Source organism: Lathyrus oleraceus, chromosome 4, assembly GCF_024323335.1.
Source record: "Lathyrus oleraceus cultivar Zhongwan6 chromosome 4, CAAS_Psat_ZW6_1.0, whole genome shotgun sequence".
Taxonomy (NCBI): domain Eukaryota; kingdom Viridiplantae; phylum Streptophyta; class Magnoliopsida; order Fabales; family Fabaceae; genus Lathyrus; species Lathyrus oleraceus.
The window spans coordinates 228,644,018-228,663,448 of NC_066582.1; positions in this window are offsets into that span (position 1 = coordinate 228,644,018).

Below are 19,431 nucleotides of genomic sequence, written 5' to 3' on the forward strand. Positions count from 1 at the left end.
TTACAGAAAACCAGGTAAACTTTTATCAGAAGAAGATTCGAGATGATGATGATGTTCAACATATGTTTGTCAGTCACGAACAATCTGGTTACAATGATATAGAGTTGTATATATTACCACATCAACAACAGGTGTCTCAGTTCATTGATCAGTCACAAGTGTTTTGTGAGACTAATGACGAACAAGCTGAGGTGAATGTTCCATATGACGACGAAGAAGAAGCCGAGATCATGGTTGATTCAATGGTGAACGCTGATGAGGAAGAGGAGCCTATACCAGCAAGTCATGTATACTGCCCACCCTAACACGTGACAAGGTTGAATTTAGGTTCAGATGAACCTTCAGCAGATGTATGGTACAATCCTTACATGCAGATGCAAGGATCTTTGAAACAAGGAGACACATTTCGCACAAAAGAGGAATGTGTAAAAGCCATTAAGAAATTCCACATGGAACTATCAACTGATTTCAGAGTTGACAGAACTGACGCATTGAGGTATAAATTTTATTGTCCGAATGAGCACTTCCTTTTTAGGTTGTCAGCTTCGTACCGAAAGAGGAGCGAGTCTTGGGAGATTGGATCAATGGGTCCATATCACACATGCATGCTAACAAACCCAATGCAGGATCATCGTAAATTAAGCTCTTAGCTAATATGCAATGAAATATTGACTGTCATTGGCGACAATCCGTCGTTAAAGGTGAGTACAATAATCTCACATATTAAGGCAGAGTACGAGTACACTCCATCATATAGGAAGGCATGGATAGTTAGGACAAAGGCTGTTGAAAAAGTGTTTGGCAATTGGGAGGAGTCTTACAAATAAATTCCAAAATACCTGTTGTCTCTAAAATAATATGCTCCTAGGACTATTGTCAAGTTGGAAACATTGCCCGCGTATACACCAGATGGCACGTGTGCTGTTGGAAATGGAATATTTCACCGTCTCTTCTGGGCGTATCAACCATGTATCATAGGTTTTTATTTCTGTAAATCAATTATACTAATTGATGGTACATGGTTGTACGGAAAATACAAAGGAACGTTACTGATGGCAGTGACACAAGATGGGAACAACAACATTTTTCCAATCGCATTTGCGCTAGTTGAAGGGGAGACTGCTGAGGGATGAAGTTTTTTTTCTAAGAAATCTCCAATTGCACGTTGCACCTCAGTCTAACTTATGTTTGATCTCCGACAGACACCCTTCAATCATCAGTGCATATAATAATATTGATAACGGCTGACAAAATCCTATTTCGACGCATGTGTTCTGTATTAGACATATTGCTCGGAATTTCATGCGGGAAATCAAAGATAAGACGTTGCGGAAGAAGGTTGTCAATGCAGGTTATGCATTATCAGAACCTTCTTTCAAACACTACCGCGGGGAAATAAGATTGTCAAACGAAGATGCAGTGCGGTGGATCGATAATATTCCATTGGAGAAGTGGACTAGGGTATACGACAACGGTCAACGTTGGGGCCACATGACAGCAAATCTTGTGGAACCAATGAACTCTGTCTTCAAAGGCATCCGTAACCTGCCTATAACCACTTTGGTGCAGAAAACATATTTCAGGCTACGGGCACTGTTTGAAACCAGACACTCAAAATGGAGTTCAGTGTTGCAATCTGGACAGTTGTTCAGTGATGCTTCAATGAAATTCATTAGACATGAAGCTGCCAAAGCAAACACACATAAACAATAACACAAATAACTATAACAAATACAATACAAGAACTATGCGATTACAACCATCAAAACATCTTTGAACATGTAATGCATCATTCTACGAGCGTCTTGGCCAGTCTTAATATCCATCCATTCACGCACTTCTCCGTTTTGATTGAACGTGGATACAGGCCATTGTATTCTTCTAATACTTTCACCATCTCCAATTTCTCCCTCTAACCAACTGTACAACGTCCGATTAAGACGTCCAAACGTATTTGTGTTCCAAAGTCGAATCTGTATCGGAGCCGCAACGACGAAAAATATTACATTAGAATTTCGTTTCAGAATGTATGCAAACATTGTTAAAACAAAGAAACTTGAAGGTGATGGTGGTTGAACTAGAGAAATTATGGTATTAGGAGATGATTTTGAGTGAAAAATATTGCATCCAAGGCGTGGTATTTATAGAGACGGAACATCAATTGTACATAACATGTGGGCGCCTGAGGGATTGACGCCCAAATGAAAGAACATGCAGGCGCCAGATGAATTGGCGCCAGATTAATTGGCGTCCACCCTCCAAAATGCACCTAGGCGCCAGGAGCATTGGCGCCTTCTCATGAGGGCCAATGCATGCGCCAATAGTATTGGCGCCTCCTCATGAGGAGTCCAATGCATGCGCCAATAGTATTGGTGCCTCCTCTTAATGCATTGGGGGTGCGCCAATTTATCTGGTGCATCCTTTACAAAATATGATTATTTTGGTATTTTTTTTGAATTATTGGTTATTTTTGATTTTTTTTTGAAAAAGATGGTTATTTTAAAAAAAAGTTCTGAAACTTTTTTTATATATTGATGAGTTTATAATAAAAAATCAAGAAACTTTAACTTGAGTTATAATATTTTTGAATAAATATTTTATGCATTAATGTGAATTTTTTCAACACTTATTAGATGTCACAAAAGTGGCTGCTTGTTATCTTTAAAAAAAAATTAACTACTTATAACACTTACAAATAATAAATAAAGATATTATAGAAATTGTCTTTTTCAATAAATAATACCATAAAGAAATTTACACCAATTTAGACTAAAAGTAATATTTATATAAAGAAATTGATAGTCATTCAGAATAAAAGTAATATTTGTTAATTTTATTCTGTCCTTTGTTATACTTTTGACAAGCAAGTTGTTATACTTTTGACAAGTAAGACGATACGTATAATAATATATTTGATTTGCTTCTTGCATACATAAATACTTTAAATAATTGTTTTCATTTTTTAACAAACATATCTAAGTATTGTGTATTACTATTATTTCTTAAAAACTTATTATACATTAATTTCACTCTATTTTAAATAAGAATATGAATATATATATATATATATATATATATATATATATATATATATATATATATATATATATATATATATATATATATATATATATAATTATTTATTATCCAATTTATATTATTTTAAAGTAATATTAAAAAAAGATTTATTATGTATTTTGACAAAAATTATAGTTGGTAATTGTGTGATCTCATATCAATAAAATTTATGATGATGTGTTATTAAAGTTTTTTATTTACTTTAAAAGTATTAATTCATATATATATATATATATATATATATATATATATATATATATATATATATATATATATATATATATATATATATATATATATATATATATATATATATATATATATATATATATATATATATATATATATATATATATATTAATGAGAAAAAACTGTACATTTCAAAATTTGAGACATATACTATAGAGTGTTGCTCTTGCACAATGTATATAAAACTGTATTAGTAATGGTTTTGAGCAAAGTCTGGATGGACCACTTCTCAAATTTTATATGAAGAGGAAAATATTTTATTTCATAACACATGTAACTAGTATAATTATTTAAATCTTTTTTAATAATATATGTTAATAGTTGAAGATAGCGTTTTTTGATTTGATATTATTTAGGTACTCATGTGTTAAACAAATATTTTATTTTAATTTAATTTATTCAGCAAAAATGATAGTGTAATAAAAAGTAAAAAATGAGAATACAAAATACTAAATAAATAAAAATGGGAGATAAAAAATTATTATTATTTAATGGTGTTTGCTTCTAAGTTTAAAGTATTTTTTATTTAAGTTTAAAGTGTCAATTAATGTAAGTTATAATTGATTTTAAAAAAACACAAGGTAAAGTTACAAAATTTTATGTTATTATTTAAAAAAACATTTATTTAATAGGTAATAGATACATAATTCATAAATGAAATAGGATTTAAAATTTAAATTACTTTCCTAACCTATATAATATTTATTATTATATAATATGTCTGATTTCACGAGTTATATTTAATGAATAAGAAAATGAGAAACATTATTATTTAAAAGATATATAGTGGTGTCGTGTATGTAGTTGATGTGAATGTAGTTGATGATTTATTGATAATTGACATACATGATTCTAAAAATAATATTTTATACATGAGAAAGAGGAAGAAATCAATTGTGAATGATTTATTATATAATTTGTTTATTTTTGTAAATTTAAATTTAATGATATTTTATTTGGGTTTTTACCCCTTTTTTTTAATTATAATCTTAAATTTTAAATTTAATAAATTTCAATTTTAAAATTCTCAATCAATATTTAATGTAACTTATACCATACTTCTTATTTATCTCCTAATTGAATTTAAGATTACGAGTCTCTATTTTCCATAAAGGATTAGACCAAATCTTAAACTTTTTCTAAAGAAATTGAAAGACAGGAAGTAAAGATACATATAATTTTAAATCAGGTGCTCAAACTAATCCGTACTTAGTCGCAAAGAGATAATGACTTCTAGGTTGTAGTGGGGCTTTATAGGCTTTGAGAACAAAATACATTGAATCCATTGGAATTTTTTTGTCTCCTTAAAGACGTTGTGGATTAGAGTTTATATACCTTAGAAATTTAAATATTTCCTTGCTATCTAAACAAGATTGCTTATTAAACCTGACTCATTAGTGGCTAGATGCTTCAAGCCAATTACTATTTGGATCTTTAAGAGACGTGTTTGTTGGATGATATGAAATGGTATTACTAGTAGAATATGGGAAAACAATTGGATTCTTAATTAATGAGTTTAAAGTCCTAACATAAAAATTCTCGGATGCAAAGGTGAGGGACCTTATTAATATTGAAAATAGGTGTTGGGACAAAACATTCTAAGTAAAATTTTCTTTCAAATTGATATTAAGGTTATTAAGAAAATTCTTATTCCAACTTTGGAAAAGAAGATCAATTATGTGGTTAGCAACTAAGGACGTGAAATACAAAGTCAAATATGAATATCATCTCATAAAATAGTGGAAGAATAAAAAAAGGCCTATTGAATGAAACAAAAACTTTCAAAGAGTTTTGAATATTTTTTTTTGGAATAATAAGGTTTCTTTTAGAGAAGAATAACCTAATATGGGTAATTATGAAAATGATCATTTCAGTTAAGGAAAAAATATCATTAAATACATAAAATGCCACCAGTTTTTCCTAATTGCAACAACATAGAGTTTATTGACCATTGTTTTAAAAAGTGTGACAAGGGGAACATATTTGGTTTGGATCTCCTCTAAAGATGAACTTTAAATCTTGTACAAAATAATCTTTGTACAAAATTAATCTTTATAGATTGGTTAACTAAAATGATCATAAAAGATGATAAAAATACTTTAGAAATTATCACTAATATTAGATAAATTTGGATAGCTAAAAATATTTTTTTTAAAGATAAAGATCTAACTGATGTTGGTGCACAAGATTGAAGTGAAGAGAGAGAAAAACGTAACTAATTTTTGAATTAAAGATGATACTACACAATTATGTTACATAACTTGTTTAAATACAAAAATTAAAGATGTCGCATAGGCAAAATGCTAACCTACATTAACTGAGCAATGCACCTTCCGAAAACTTAAAAACAACTACAACTCAGAAGCTAACACTAAGGTTCTGAGCACCAACTTCTCAGCTACGCTGAGTAAGGTTCTGAAGCCTATAGCTTCTGAACAACAACACTTATGAATTATGAATTATATCTAACATCATCCCTTAATTCATATTCAACTAACTAAAATCTACAACACCAATTCCATCCTTTAAATGGATAAAGTGTTCAGTCTTGACATCTTTAGTCACCACATCTGCAGGTTGCTTCTGAGTACTACAATGCACAACTTCTAGCACTCCATTATGAACCCGATTCCTCAGAAAATGAAACTTCGTGTCAATATTCTTACTTTTTCCATGCAGCACTGGACTTTTGGAAAGCCTTATGGCTGGTTTGTTGTCAATCACCAGCTCCACAGGCTTGTTCACTTTGATCTTCTGATCTTGCAACAAATTCATAATCCAAATAGCTAGGCATGCTGACAAAGCATCTGCAATGTACTCAACTTCACAGGTTGATACTGCAACCACTGGTTTCTTCTTGGAGCACCAAGAGATAGGACCTCCCAGATACTTGAAGAAATATCTAAAAGTACTTCTTCGGTCAACTCTGTCTCGACACCAATAAGAGTTTGGATAACACATTAGTTCTGATTCAAACTTAACATCAGAAGAGAATAACACTCCATACTTCAGAGTCCCCTTAATATACCTCAGAATCCTGACAATGATTTGGTAATGTGACCATTTTAGTTTGTTCATAAACCTAATTACCATCCAACTACATAACAAATGTTAGGTATGGTGTTATAGAGACATCTCAATGAGCCAACCAATTGTTTAAAAATTGTAGCATCTACATCATCACCCTTAACATCAGAATCCAACCTATGATTCGTTTCAGCATGTGTGATTCCAGTCTTGCAATTTGTCAGCTCGAGACGCTTCAGAAGTTCAAGTTCATACTTCAACTTATGCAAAATGATACTCTTCTAAGAGTACATGATCTCCATCCCTAGAAAATATACCATATTTCCCAGATCAATCATCTCAAACTCATTCTTTAGCAACTTCTTGAACTTCATTATCTCATATGTGATCAACATATAGACACACCATAATCATATTTCCTTCAGAAGTATGTTGAACATCAACTCCATACTCCATCTCACACTTTCTGAATCCTTGGAGCTTGAAAAATGAATCAATTTTCAGATTCCAAGCTCTAGGTTCTTGTTTCAGTGCATACAATGCTTTATATAACTTGTGCACCATCCCTTCATGATTCTTTTTCATAAATCTAGGAGGTTGTGACACGTATACCTCTTCTCGCAATGGACCGTTCAGAAATATTTCACATCCAGATGTATCAGAGACCAATTCATATTTGCAGTTATAACAATCACCAATATGATTGTTTCATGTCTAACTACATGCACAAACACTTCAAAGTAATCTAACCCGCATTTCTATAAAAATCCTTTTGCTACTAACCTTGCTTTGTGTTTTCCAATTGATCCATCTAGCTTCAATTTCACCTTGAAAACCCATTTGACGCTGATGGCTTTCTTGTTTTTTGGAAGCTCAGTCAACTCCCATATCTTGTTTATTTCTATAGCCTCAAGTTCTTATTATATGGCCTTCAATCACACTTTCTTCTCGAGCGTTTCTTCAACACTAACTGGTTCAGAGTCTACTAACATGGCAAACTAAATAACTCCCCTTCAGAGTCTATCTCAGTATCTTGCAACATGTCAAACTCTACAAATCTCAGTGTTATTTGACAAATTATCTGTGATCTGGTTTTAAATGCTAGACCACCTTCAGAAGGTCCACCTTTAGAGGCATGGCCATCGTTAGAGGTTGGATTACCACAAGATTCTGGAGTACCACCAGAATCTGAAGTACAATCAGAATCAGAATCATCATCAGATTCACCTTCTGAGTTTTCTTCAGCTTCAGAGTTACTATCAGACTCTGACTCATCTTCGGACTTAGAATCACCATCATACTCTCACTCATCTTCAGAGCCATAATCCCCTTCAGAGGCAGATTCTCCTTCAGAGTTATAAATCTTTTCAAAAGTTAACTCAGGTGTTAACACTACACTAGAGTTGGATTAAGACTCGTTCCAATCCCATGCTTCTTATTCTTTCACAATAACATCTCTTCTAAATTCCACCTTATTAGTGATTGGACAATAAAGCTTATACACACTTGTATTGTGGTACCCAATCAGTAACATTACTTTACTTTTATCATCCATATTATTTCTTGTAGCACCTGGAACATGTTTGTAACAAACATAACAAAATACCCTAAAATGAATCACACTTTGCTTATCACCAGTCCAATTCTCAAAAGGAACAATTTCCTTCAGCTTCTTTGTTAGACACTTTTTGAGCACATATGTTGTAGTGGCAATACTTCTCCCCACAAAGTGTGAGGTAACTTCTTCTTCTTCAGCATGCTCCTTATCATATCAAGAAAAGTTTGGTTTCTTCTTTCAGAAAGGCCATTGTGTTGAAGAGTGTATGGATCAGTCACCTCAGGCTCAATTCCACTCTCCTCACAGAACTTTTTGAACTCTATAGAGTTATACTCACCCCCATCATCAGTTATGAGAACTTTCAGCTTCTAACCACTCTATTTTTCAGCCTTCACCTTGAACTTCTAAAACTTAACAAACACCTCATGCTTAAACTTGATGAGTGCTACCCATGTCATTCTTGTGAACTCATCCATAAATGACACCAACAATGTTTTTCCTCTAAGTGAAGCTACTTCAAATGGTCCACAAACATCATAATGTACTACTCCTAAAGCATGCTTTGCTCTTGGGGATACTTCTGATGAAAATGGAAATTTAGGTTGCTTGCCCTTCATGCATATCTCACATGACTTCTCAGGCTTCACAATCTTGGAAATGCCATATACCAGCTTCTTAGAGTTCATATGCACTAAGCTTATGAAATTAAGATGCCCCAATCTCTTATGCGATAACTCACTATCACCTTCAACGCCTTTTGCACTAAGGCATTTAGTTTCAGTTGTCTCCACATTCACCTTGAATGTTTTGTTGCTTCCCTACTCAGATTGCATAATCATCTTATGATTAGAATCATATAATTTCAAGAGATTATTCTTCATATTAACTGAGAAACATTTCTCAATGAGCTAACCTATAATCATCATATTGCTCTTCATGCCAGGAACATACTAAACATTCTTAATCAGAATAGTTTTACCATTCTTCATCTTGACTTTGACATTTCCCATACCTTCAGCGTTGAGGTATTTATCATCAGCACATGTGATCTTTGTCCTCTTTCTAGAGTCAAAATCAACCAACCATTGTTTGTTTCCAGTTAGGTGATTTGAGCAGCCATTGTCCATATACCACCAGTTTACCAAATACATACCCTCAGATTCATAATCCATCAATAACACAGGTTCATCATCAGAATCTTCTTTAGCTATCTTTGCTTTTTCTGATTTCCTTTCCTTGTTTGACCAACAATCAACAACAAAATGGCCAAACTTCTTACAACAGTAGCATTGAACATTCTTCTTGCCAAACTTCTCCTTTCCTTATGATGTTTCTTCTTATCAGAATTGGAGGCTTCTGACTTCTGAAAACCACTGCCATGTCTCTTCTTGGATTTTGACCAAGACTTCTTCTGACTTTTCTTCCGAAAACACGCCTTTAGAGCCTTCTCTACCCCTCTTTTAGAGGTTCTCTCAGTTAGGAATAACTCTTGTGCCTCTAGACTTCTCTACAACTCTTCAATCCTCATAGTGCTTAGGTCTTTAAAATGTTCGATTGCTACAACAATGTAATCAAATTGAGGAGTAAGAGATCTCAGTACCTTCTTAATGATTACTTGTTTTGAAAATTTTTCTCCAAAAGATTTCATCTCATTGGTGATCAAAACCACCCTAGAGATGTAACCAGGTATCTTCTTATTGTCCTTCATGTTGAGATTTTCATACTGTTTACATAGAGACCGAAGCTTCACCTTCTTCACTAATATATCACCACCGTAGCACCGTACCAGTGTGTCCCACACAGCCTTCGCCATCGTCGAATCAACGATTTTCTCAAACATGTTTACATCCACACACTGATGGATGTAGAATAACACCTTTTAATCTTTCTTCAGTATTCCTATCTGCATGTTTCTCTGTGCTTCCGTTGCATCTGCCACAACTAGAACATAACTGTCGTTGACGAGATCAAGAACGTCTTGAGTGTCAAACAACACACGAATCTAAATCGGCCACCGATTCTAATTCTTTTCATCAAACACTGGAAGCTTTGTATTCAAGCTACCGTTTACGCCGTTCATCTTTGACTTTGTGCACTAAAACATTCGTGTTTTCCTATCCAGCAAAATCAAGAAATGTGATTCTGTTACGATTGCGATCATGAATTCAACGTGAATTCAAGAAACGAAACCAATCACACACACCTCACCGTACACCCATGTTTCCATGTGAATCTAACCAGAGCTCTAGATACTGATTGCTAGAGCACAAGGTTAAAGATGAAGATGAAGATGAAGAGAGAGAAGAGAGAGAAACATAACTAACTTTTGAACGAAATATGATACTACACAATTCTGCTACACAACTTGTTTAAATACAAAAACTAAAGATGCCATGTAGGAAAAATGCTAACCTACACTAGCTAAGCAATGCACCTTCTGAAAACTTTAAAACAACTATGACTCAGAAGCTAACACTAAGGTTCTGAGCACTGTCGCCATCGGGGTTTCGGATAACGAGTGAACTAGACATACTGAACAAAAGAATCGCCTCCACCAAGAGGGGGAAGGCAAAAATCAGAAGAGTCGCCACCAAATTTTATTTTTTATGCCTCCATCGGAGAAGGCGAGGGGAAATAATCGATAAAAACCTCATAAAGATAGGCGCACGAGAAACGCCGAGAAAAGGATATGGTATTGGTCTCGCAAACGAGATTAGGGTTCAGAAGTCAATTATGCGAGGGGAAGGTATTATCACCCCTCATGTCCATGGTACTCCATGGGAACCATTTGGGTTATTTTTACGTACGTGGGAATTTATCTGTCATTTGCTTTTTATTTTAAAAGAACATATGTGAAAGAGGTTTTTTTTTATTCTATAGTGCTTGCCAAGGATTGGGGCCCTTGTGCCTACGTATCACTCATCTGGGGATGAGGAATCAGAGCTACGTATTTTGAAGTATAAAATGTGTGTTTGATTGATTTTACCTTTGAGAAAAGGGTTTTTGGGATGGTTCCCTGAGGCGCACAAAAAATTAGGTTTGATGTGTTGTGTTGGTTTTACCTTAAATAAGGGTTTATGAAAAGAGTTTGTGATTTGATTGCACAAAGTCTATGAGTGGAGGTGATTATTCTAGATAACAAGTCAAGTGTCTTACATCTAAAATAATCATAGTGAGGGTAGGAATGCTCCATTCTCACCCATTCTCCAACACTTAAGGCTCGTGGCGCACAATACTAATCGTAGTTTTAAGTGTTTTGAGTTTGATTATGAAAAAAGCCACTTGATGTTGAATCAAGGGTTTGTTTATTTGATTATGAAGTTTGGCTTATACAACATGAATTCAAAGTAACCGATAAGGAAATAAAAGGGTCTCATTGTAAGGAAGCCCAAGAGAAAGCCTTGTGTGTGCAAAGTGACATATGCTAAACTAAGGGTAATGGTCTTACAAACATGTCCCCCTAAGGTGGTGCCATGATGTCATTCTTACAACATGTATGTAAGTTACAGATGAAACCCAAGTGTTTACAACAAAGTATCACAAACGAGTATGGGGAAGGCCTCCAAGCAAAGATCCTAGGACAAGATCCTCTAAGTCTAAGTGATTAAGTAAAGTGGATTATTTTTGGTCTTTTGATTTTATCATATTTTGTTTGTTTTTGAATGATGACAATAATAAAGTATGTATGATGAATTTGTACAATGATGATGATAATGATGACTTAAATGTAAATGAAACAATAAATAAATAACAATGGATAATAATAATGATAATAATAATAACAAAAGGTTAATGATAATCAAAAGTTAGTGGAGTCAAAGTTAGGGTTATGGACAACTTTTGAGGATTATCTATCTTTAAGTTAATATATTCAAAATATGGCACATCGAGGGATAACTTATCATTGGTGAAAAGTAAGGAAGATGATTAATGGATCAACTTACCCTAGATTTGCAACAATGAAAGTTGTTCAACCTCAAGTCCATCTATCAATAGATTGACAAAAAGAAAACTATACAACCCAAAATTGAATGATTGATTTTAATGGTGTACAAGTCATATTAAATATTTATATAAATAAGGTATAATAGTAACAAGGTAATGAGAGTTAGTATATGATATAAACAAGTAAGTATAAGGTGTTAGTGGGTTAGTATAAACCGAGAGAAACAATAATATATCAGATGAAATCATAAGCTAACATATGCAAGACCTCATCTACATGTCCAATGACCCAAGTTGGTTGATGTAGGGGCAACCTATCCCTGATTCAAAGTACCATGGATGAACACTTGATCATCCATTAGTAGGTTTGAAACAAGGAAGGTTCAATCAACCCTAACCAAGCCAACATCATGACAACAAGTAGATTTCATTGGCCTTAAGGTTCAAGACCTCCTAAGTCCCTAAAAAAATATCCAAATGATATGAAAAAAATGCAAAATCAAATACTTGAGGTAAAAATAATGGGGGTCTATGTTGAACATATTTTCAAAATACTCAAATAAATGAGAGTAAATTAAATGAGAAGATTATAAGTGAAAAAGAAAATAAAAGCATGAGAATATAAACAAAAGGTGGCTACTGTGACTCAAACCCCCGACCTTGTGGTTACAGGCCAAATGGCCAACCATTAGGCCAAGTATATCCGGCTGAAATATAAATACGCCTGTAAGACCCCAATTTTGACCCTAAGATCCCTCATGCAATTTCATCATAAGCATTAGCATTGGGATCATACCTTGGCATCCTCCTTACCCCTCATTCATTGGGTTTATTTTGGGAGAGATCACCAAGCACCATGTGATTGTATCATACTTGTATATTATCATTTTATTAACCAAAATACCAAAAATATGTCTTTGCATTTGCCTAACTCTTTTGTAGGTAGGGCATGATCTCCATTGATCTATCAAGTTCATATCTAGGGTTTAAGACCCTCATAACAAAGAGCACAACCATGAATTGATCCAGGAATGGTTATGAGCATCATATATGAGTTCCATTGATTCTTACATGTTATATTGGTCAAGTTTTCTTCAAGAGGTTAAGGGTGATTTTCCTTGGAAACCCTAGTTTGACTGGGTATCTTGAGTAACTTCTCCAACAAGCTATCTTACCATTTGATCAAATCTCTCAAGGGATACTTCAAAATTCATCCTCTTATGCATATATGATCTACCATGAACCAATAAAGTCCAAATAATTGAAGGTTAGCAAGTTGGTTGATGGTGGTTGGCCAGATGAATTCATCTGATCAAAACTGGGTCTCCCTAGACCCTATCTCCTACAATTTTCCCCAGATGAAAATTATTCCAAGATAAACTTTACTCTAAATGACATTCCAAACAACTTTCATGTTGACACCTATAGCTAGTTTTGCTTGGAAAATCATTTTCTATGTTGAAACATTATAGGTCATTTTGTCTAAACCCTAATTTGAAAGTCAACTTCCGAAGGCCATAACTTGCTAAATTTTTATGATATGAAATATTTCCAAGTTGCACAATCAAATTCAAGATGTCTACTTTAACTTTGATGTTTGGAGTGAGAGGTAATTCAACTTTTATGAGCATGTGATATGAGGTTACATTATAGGTCATTTTTGACCTATACCATTGAACAAGTGATTTTTCCAAACTTCAAAAATGCATAACTCTATCATTCTAAATCCAAATGACATGAAATTTGTGACCATTTTAAAGGTATTTTAAATATATACAACTTTGATGAAGACACTTTTCTCGTTTGAAGCTCACATAAAAAGTTAAGCAAGGTAGAATATTGAAATATATGGCTTGATACTTAGAATTTTTTTCAACATGTTGAAATTTCCAAACTTCCACCTCAAAATTTACCATGAACCAAGCTCAAAATGAAAAAGTGTTGAACATAGAACTTGTTCCCCTTGATCCAAGCTTTCCAAAGAACCCAAGTTCATGCATTTTGGATGAGGTTTCCTAGGTATGCGCATGGCTTTAACAAGGCTGCCTAATTGGAAAGAGTCAAACTTCAAAACTTCAGTTCACTTTGCCTTGCCAATCAAGTTTCCATTCAGACTTCATTTGGAATGATTTTGGACCTTTTTGCATTGCATCATGGGCCTACACATGCCCATGCACTCGTGCCATCAACATTGCTAAAATTGGACAAAATTTGAAGTGTGCAAATATCATTCATTCATGCTATAAATACATGACCTCTTTGCTCATTTGAATCACACCTTGCGCGCCAGCTTTGTCCCCCATTAAAACCCTCTCATTCCATAGGAAAACCTGATAAATTTCAATTTGAAATTTGAGTTTGAATCTAAACCATTGGAGATTCAAGAACTCCAGGATCCAAAGCCTTGCAACCTCATCAATCACTTCCTGCTAGCTTCTCAAGTGTGATCAGATCGTGTTTGGAGCAAGCAACATCAAAAACTGCATAACATTGAAGGTAATTTTCAGAAAACTTCATCTCTTCGATTCTCACTCAATTCTACCCAATTCTCTTGGATCTTTGGTTCTCTGAAGTCCTACCAATGTAGGCAAGAAGATTGAGTTGCTTAGAGGTCAGATCGTGCTTAGAAGTCCTTATGCATCCATTTCATTTGGGCCTATGATATCTCAAAGTCCTAAAGCTAGTTGATTGAAAAATTAACATGAGTATGGATGAGATTAGGCCACCTCTTTTGCATATTCTTTTTGTGTGTGGTATGTTTCATGAGCATAGTCCATTATACTATGTCTCTAACATGCATTAACACCAAAATTCTATTGGCCGACCTCAAATAGTTGTGACTTCTACATAAGTCCAATTACGATTGCTTAACACAACGCTAAATTTGTGACACAAAAGGCATAACATTCTAGTTAGTGAGATTGTAAGTCTCCCCTCTTTCATGGTATTATGTGAAAACTTGGCCTTTTTTCCTTCCTTTGGAAGATGTCTTGGCTCAAGGATCCATGCTTGTGACAAGTGGGTTGAGTGTTCTCCAAAGAATGTCTTAAAAATGAAAATCAAAAGCAAAACAATACTAACTTCTAACTCATTAACAACTAAATTTTAATTTCAAGTCATTTACTTTAATGTCATTTAATTTTAGCCTTTATTCATTTGCCATTATTCATATCATTCTAATTGTTTATGTTAATGCAATTTTCACTTTGTCCATTTGGACCATATTGTGTGATATGTTTTGTTTGTGTATATTTTGCTTGCTTGTGTGGTCTTTGACCATTAATGTACATAATAACAACAAAAAACCCTAAAAAACTTTTGTGTGGACTGTTGGCTTGATCTTGGACAAATGGACTTAGAACTTAGGCAACATTCCTATGCTAAAGGACTTGGCCAATGCCAACTTTCTGTAAAACCAAGTGCTTGCAATTTGAAACTTCATTTGATACATCATACAAGATCCCTCTGAGTTCATCTGGAACATGATCATTGTGAAGCTATTATTTTGAACCTGTGACTTATGGAATCCATCTGTTACATGGGCTAATCTGAAGAAGATCATGGAATGGCTAAAGCTTGGATGTGGCTATATTTATTTGATGCCTTTGCTCTTCAAGATAATATAATTGTGCATTTGTGTGTTGCTTGATTCTAAATGTCCAAGGGAATTCTAGGTTTCTATTGACATTTTTGTCTATTGGATTGCTACCGATTGGTCAGATCTTTTCATATCTTAACTTTTAATTGTGCATAGGATTAGTCTCTTCATCTTCTCCCCATTTATTTAATTTCAAAATCTCTCTCTCCCTTTTCAAAATCTTCTTTGATTGAACTTATTTTGTTCTAAACTTTGACCACTTTGCAAAAAGATAGAAACTTTGGCCTTATGCCATTGTATTTTCAAACTTCTTTTCTTAAATCAAATTTGTAAATAAACTTAACTATACTTGACTTAAACTTTCAAATAGCCAAAAAGAACTAACTCATTCAAACCATTTTTAGGCATTTGTGCCTTTCAAACTCAATTTTATTAAAAGCAATGCATCCACTTTAAAATTTGTATCATGAACTACGAGGTTTTGATCCCTCATTTTTATGTTGGTACGTAGGCATAAGTCCGAAGGTCTTGTCAAACACAAAAATATAATTAATGAATTCTTTTCTCATCTCCCCATTCTATTTGTTTGTAAACATCATTTTTGTACCAAAGACATATGCACACAAAAAGGGCTCCCTAGGAGTACCTAGGACACTTTGGGTGCTAACACCTTCCCTCTATGTAACCAACCCTCTTACCTGTAATCTCTAACATTTTATTAGTTTTGATTTGAAAACTTCTTACTTCTGGGTTTTGTTCGTACTTTTTCCCTTTTCCCTTGGAAACAATAAAAGCGCGATGGCGACTCTTGTTATTTGATGTGTAGCTTATCCATAGCTTGATGATTATGAGTTTACCGCTACAACGCCCATGCTTAAATAAAATAAGCTAGAAATAAAAAATGAAAAATAACAAAGAGAGGGATGCAACCTGATACGAGGGAGGGGGTAAAATAAAAAAAGTGTGGCCCATTAAGGACTCAGGCCCAGGGCAAAAAGACACGAGCTAGAACTCTAGACTCCCTCCCTCCCAAAACAATCAAATATTTGAAACAAAATCCTGCTCCGTCGGGCCATAGCTCATCGTCGTCGTTGGCGGAGCTCAAACCAAGACCTGAACACTTTAAAATGTCCCTCTTTCTCCCCTGAATACGGAAACAAAACCCAAAAACCCTAATATCTAAAAAACTCTACAAATCGAAAAGGGAAAGAAGACGAACCATAGAAAATGAAAACAAAATTAAACGCATGAGAAGAAACAAACGACTCTGAAAACCTAGGGTAGCCTTTTCTCTCAAAAAAATCTTTGTTCACTCAAAACTCGATGCTCTCCAAAAAAAAGCTCCTTTCCCTCTGGAGCCATGTTTAAATAGAGGAATAAACAGGGTTTCCAGATTGTTGAGAGGGAAAGGAAATGTGGACTTTTGTTAGGTGCAACGGGTGTTTGTTCATTTTCATGTTTGTTTTGAAAAAGCACACTATAAGTTGTACCTTTGTTGTGTTGCTTGGCTTTGTCTTGTTGTGTCTTGATGTTTTTACCCCCTTAAGTTTTTACTATGGTAAATAATAAGTGGAGTGAGTGTTTGTGATGCTAAATGATGTTTGGATTGGTGTGCTGAATGTTCGAATATGTTGCAGGTTGGATATGACATTGGTTTGCATGTTGTTTGTCAATGTTGTAGGCTTGCAAACTAGTTGGTTGTTGCAGTAGGTTTGCAGGTTCTACTAGATGGTTCATGGTTTCATTGCAAGTTAGTTTCTACAGGTCAGATTCATGCTTGTTAGATGGATGTTATGTGCTAATGTTTGGCATAGTTTTATGGCAAATTTGGATATGCATTGGTGCAGGCTTGTGTTGTGCTGCACATGTTGTGGAATTGTTGTGGTTTGATGATGCTATTGATGTGATTCAAACATGCTTCTGACCTTGGTTGTGTAGGTGGATTATGAGCCCAATGCTTGTCCTAAAATATTGCAGGATGCTTGCTGGTTTGTACTTTGGCTCATGGCTTCATTATAAACTGACTTGGTTTTGCATCAGGGGGTGACAGGTTTGCAAGCTCTTTGTCTTGATACTGATTGCAGGTCTGGATTTGGCATAATGTTGCTGAAAGTTTTGGATTAATTTTTCCATATGCTTCATTTGGCTCATGGTTCTGACTGGCTTCATGTTGTAGGTTGCATTGCAATGTTTCATTGGGCTAGTGCATATTGGCAGGCATGGTGGCAAGGCCATGAATACATATGGTAATGGTGTTTGAACAAAACATGTAACCGAGTGCCAAAGTTTGAATCTTGGAACATTCGTGACAAATGGAAAGGATTCAAATATCAAGGTGGAACTTAGGATTAGAAATAGGGTTGAGATTTAGGGTTTAGGATGCCTAGTGGTTGAGTTGACTTTGGTCAAAGTTGACAAAAAAATCAATTATTGACCAAAGTCAACATTTGGTCAACATGTCCTTTTTTTATACAAATTTTCCATCTATAAACATTTGTATGATTATGTAATGAATGGAATTGATATTTTGTATAGAATTGGTATTGAATGAATTGATGAATTTGAACATGAACATTGTATGAGCATGACTTGAAATGGAAAATGATGAAATGTATTGAAATGAATGAAACATTAACATGAATCAATGGGCATGGCTATGTCTTGAATGCATCATATTGACATGGATTGAATTAATTTGAATGGAAAATGATGAGTATGAACCCAAGATCTTAGCAAATACCAAGATGTACAATGAACTGAGGCCTAACCAAAGATTCATGGGCCAAACACTAATGGTATGAGGTGGAGTTATGACCAATGGCCAGATGAAATGAAGAAAGAATAATATACTTAAATATGACCAGATGAAAAGGACCTAAACAAGGCATGATCAAGCCATGGGCTAAGCATGGGGAGATAGTTAGATGAAATGCCATGGATGAATGGAAGCAAATGAAAGTTGTGGATCCATGTGCTTAGACTAGAACAAATGGTTATAAGTCAACACAAGGTCACACATGTGAGACCATGAATGGAATAAAAGCCAAGGAATAAACATGAATGGATATGAGCAGGACTATTGAATGAATCAAGCAACATAAATGAAGGAGAATAAGATGAAATTATGGTTTCTTGGATCACAAGTTTCATCAAGAACCATGGTTAGTGAAATTAGGGTTCTGAAATGTAGGAGGTGTATTGAGGTGATTCCAAGGGGTTAGGGTATGAACAAACTTGGATTTTAGGGGTCCTAAATGGCATCGTCAAGACCCATGGTGAATCAAGACTTGTACAAGCCAAAAGGAGGGCCAATAGCTAGGGTTTGGTCCTTGGGTGACCAGATGAATCTTGAAGCTTTTTCAAGGGGACTCACCACCCAAATTGGACTTGGAGCTTCAATGAGATGTCTTGAATGATCCTTCAAGCCTCGTGGGATTCTTGGGGGGAGGTATTAGGGTTAAGGTGGCTTTGGCACACCTCAACATGATTAGAGAATCTTTGGGCCTTACAGATGAATCCCATGCCTTAGGCTTGTGGATTATTGTGACCATTGAATACAAATGCATATGAGATGACATGTATGGGATGTATGATTAGGGTTTAAGGCTTAAGAAAATGATATGGGGTAGGACAAATTGAGGGTATGACAGTTGCCCCTATTTAATCATATCAGATCTAAAGGTATGGATAACAACGACTTCTAATGCGTTCATGGTAGGAGGGGATTAAATATTTTTTAGGAGTAACTGAAAATTTGCTTTGCTGGGGGTAGTGGTAGTATGAATTGATTTAGGGATTATGCTCGGTTATGATGATTATGCATGCAATATTGTATGCAACATAAGTATCTCTTGATGTTAAAACCTTCAAGAAGACGAATGGAAGAAACTCCGTCGGGGAAGGAAAATCTCGGGAAAGAGAGAAAGGATGTGTAGCGGGGTATTCATTACCTTTAGATTTATTGACTAAACCAAAA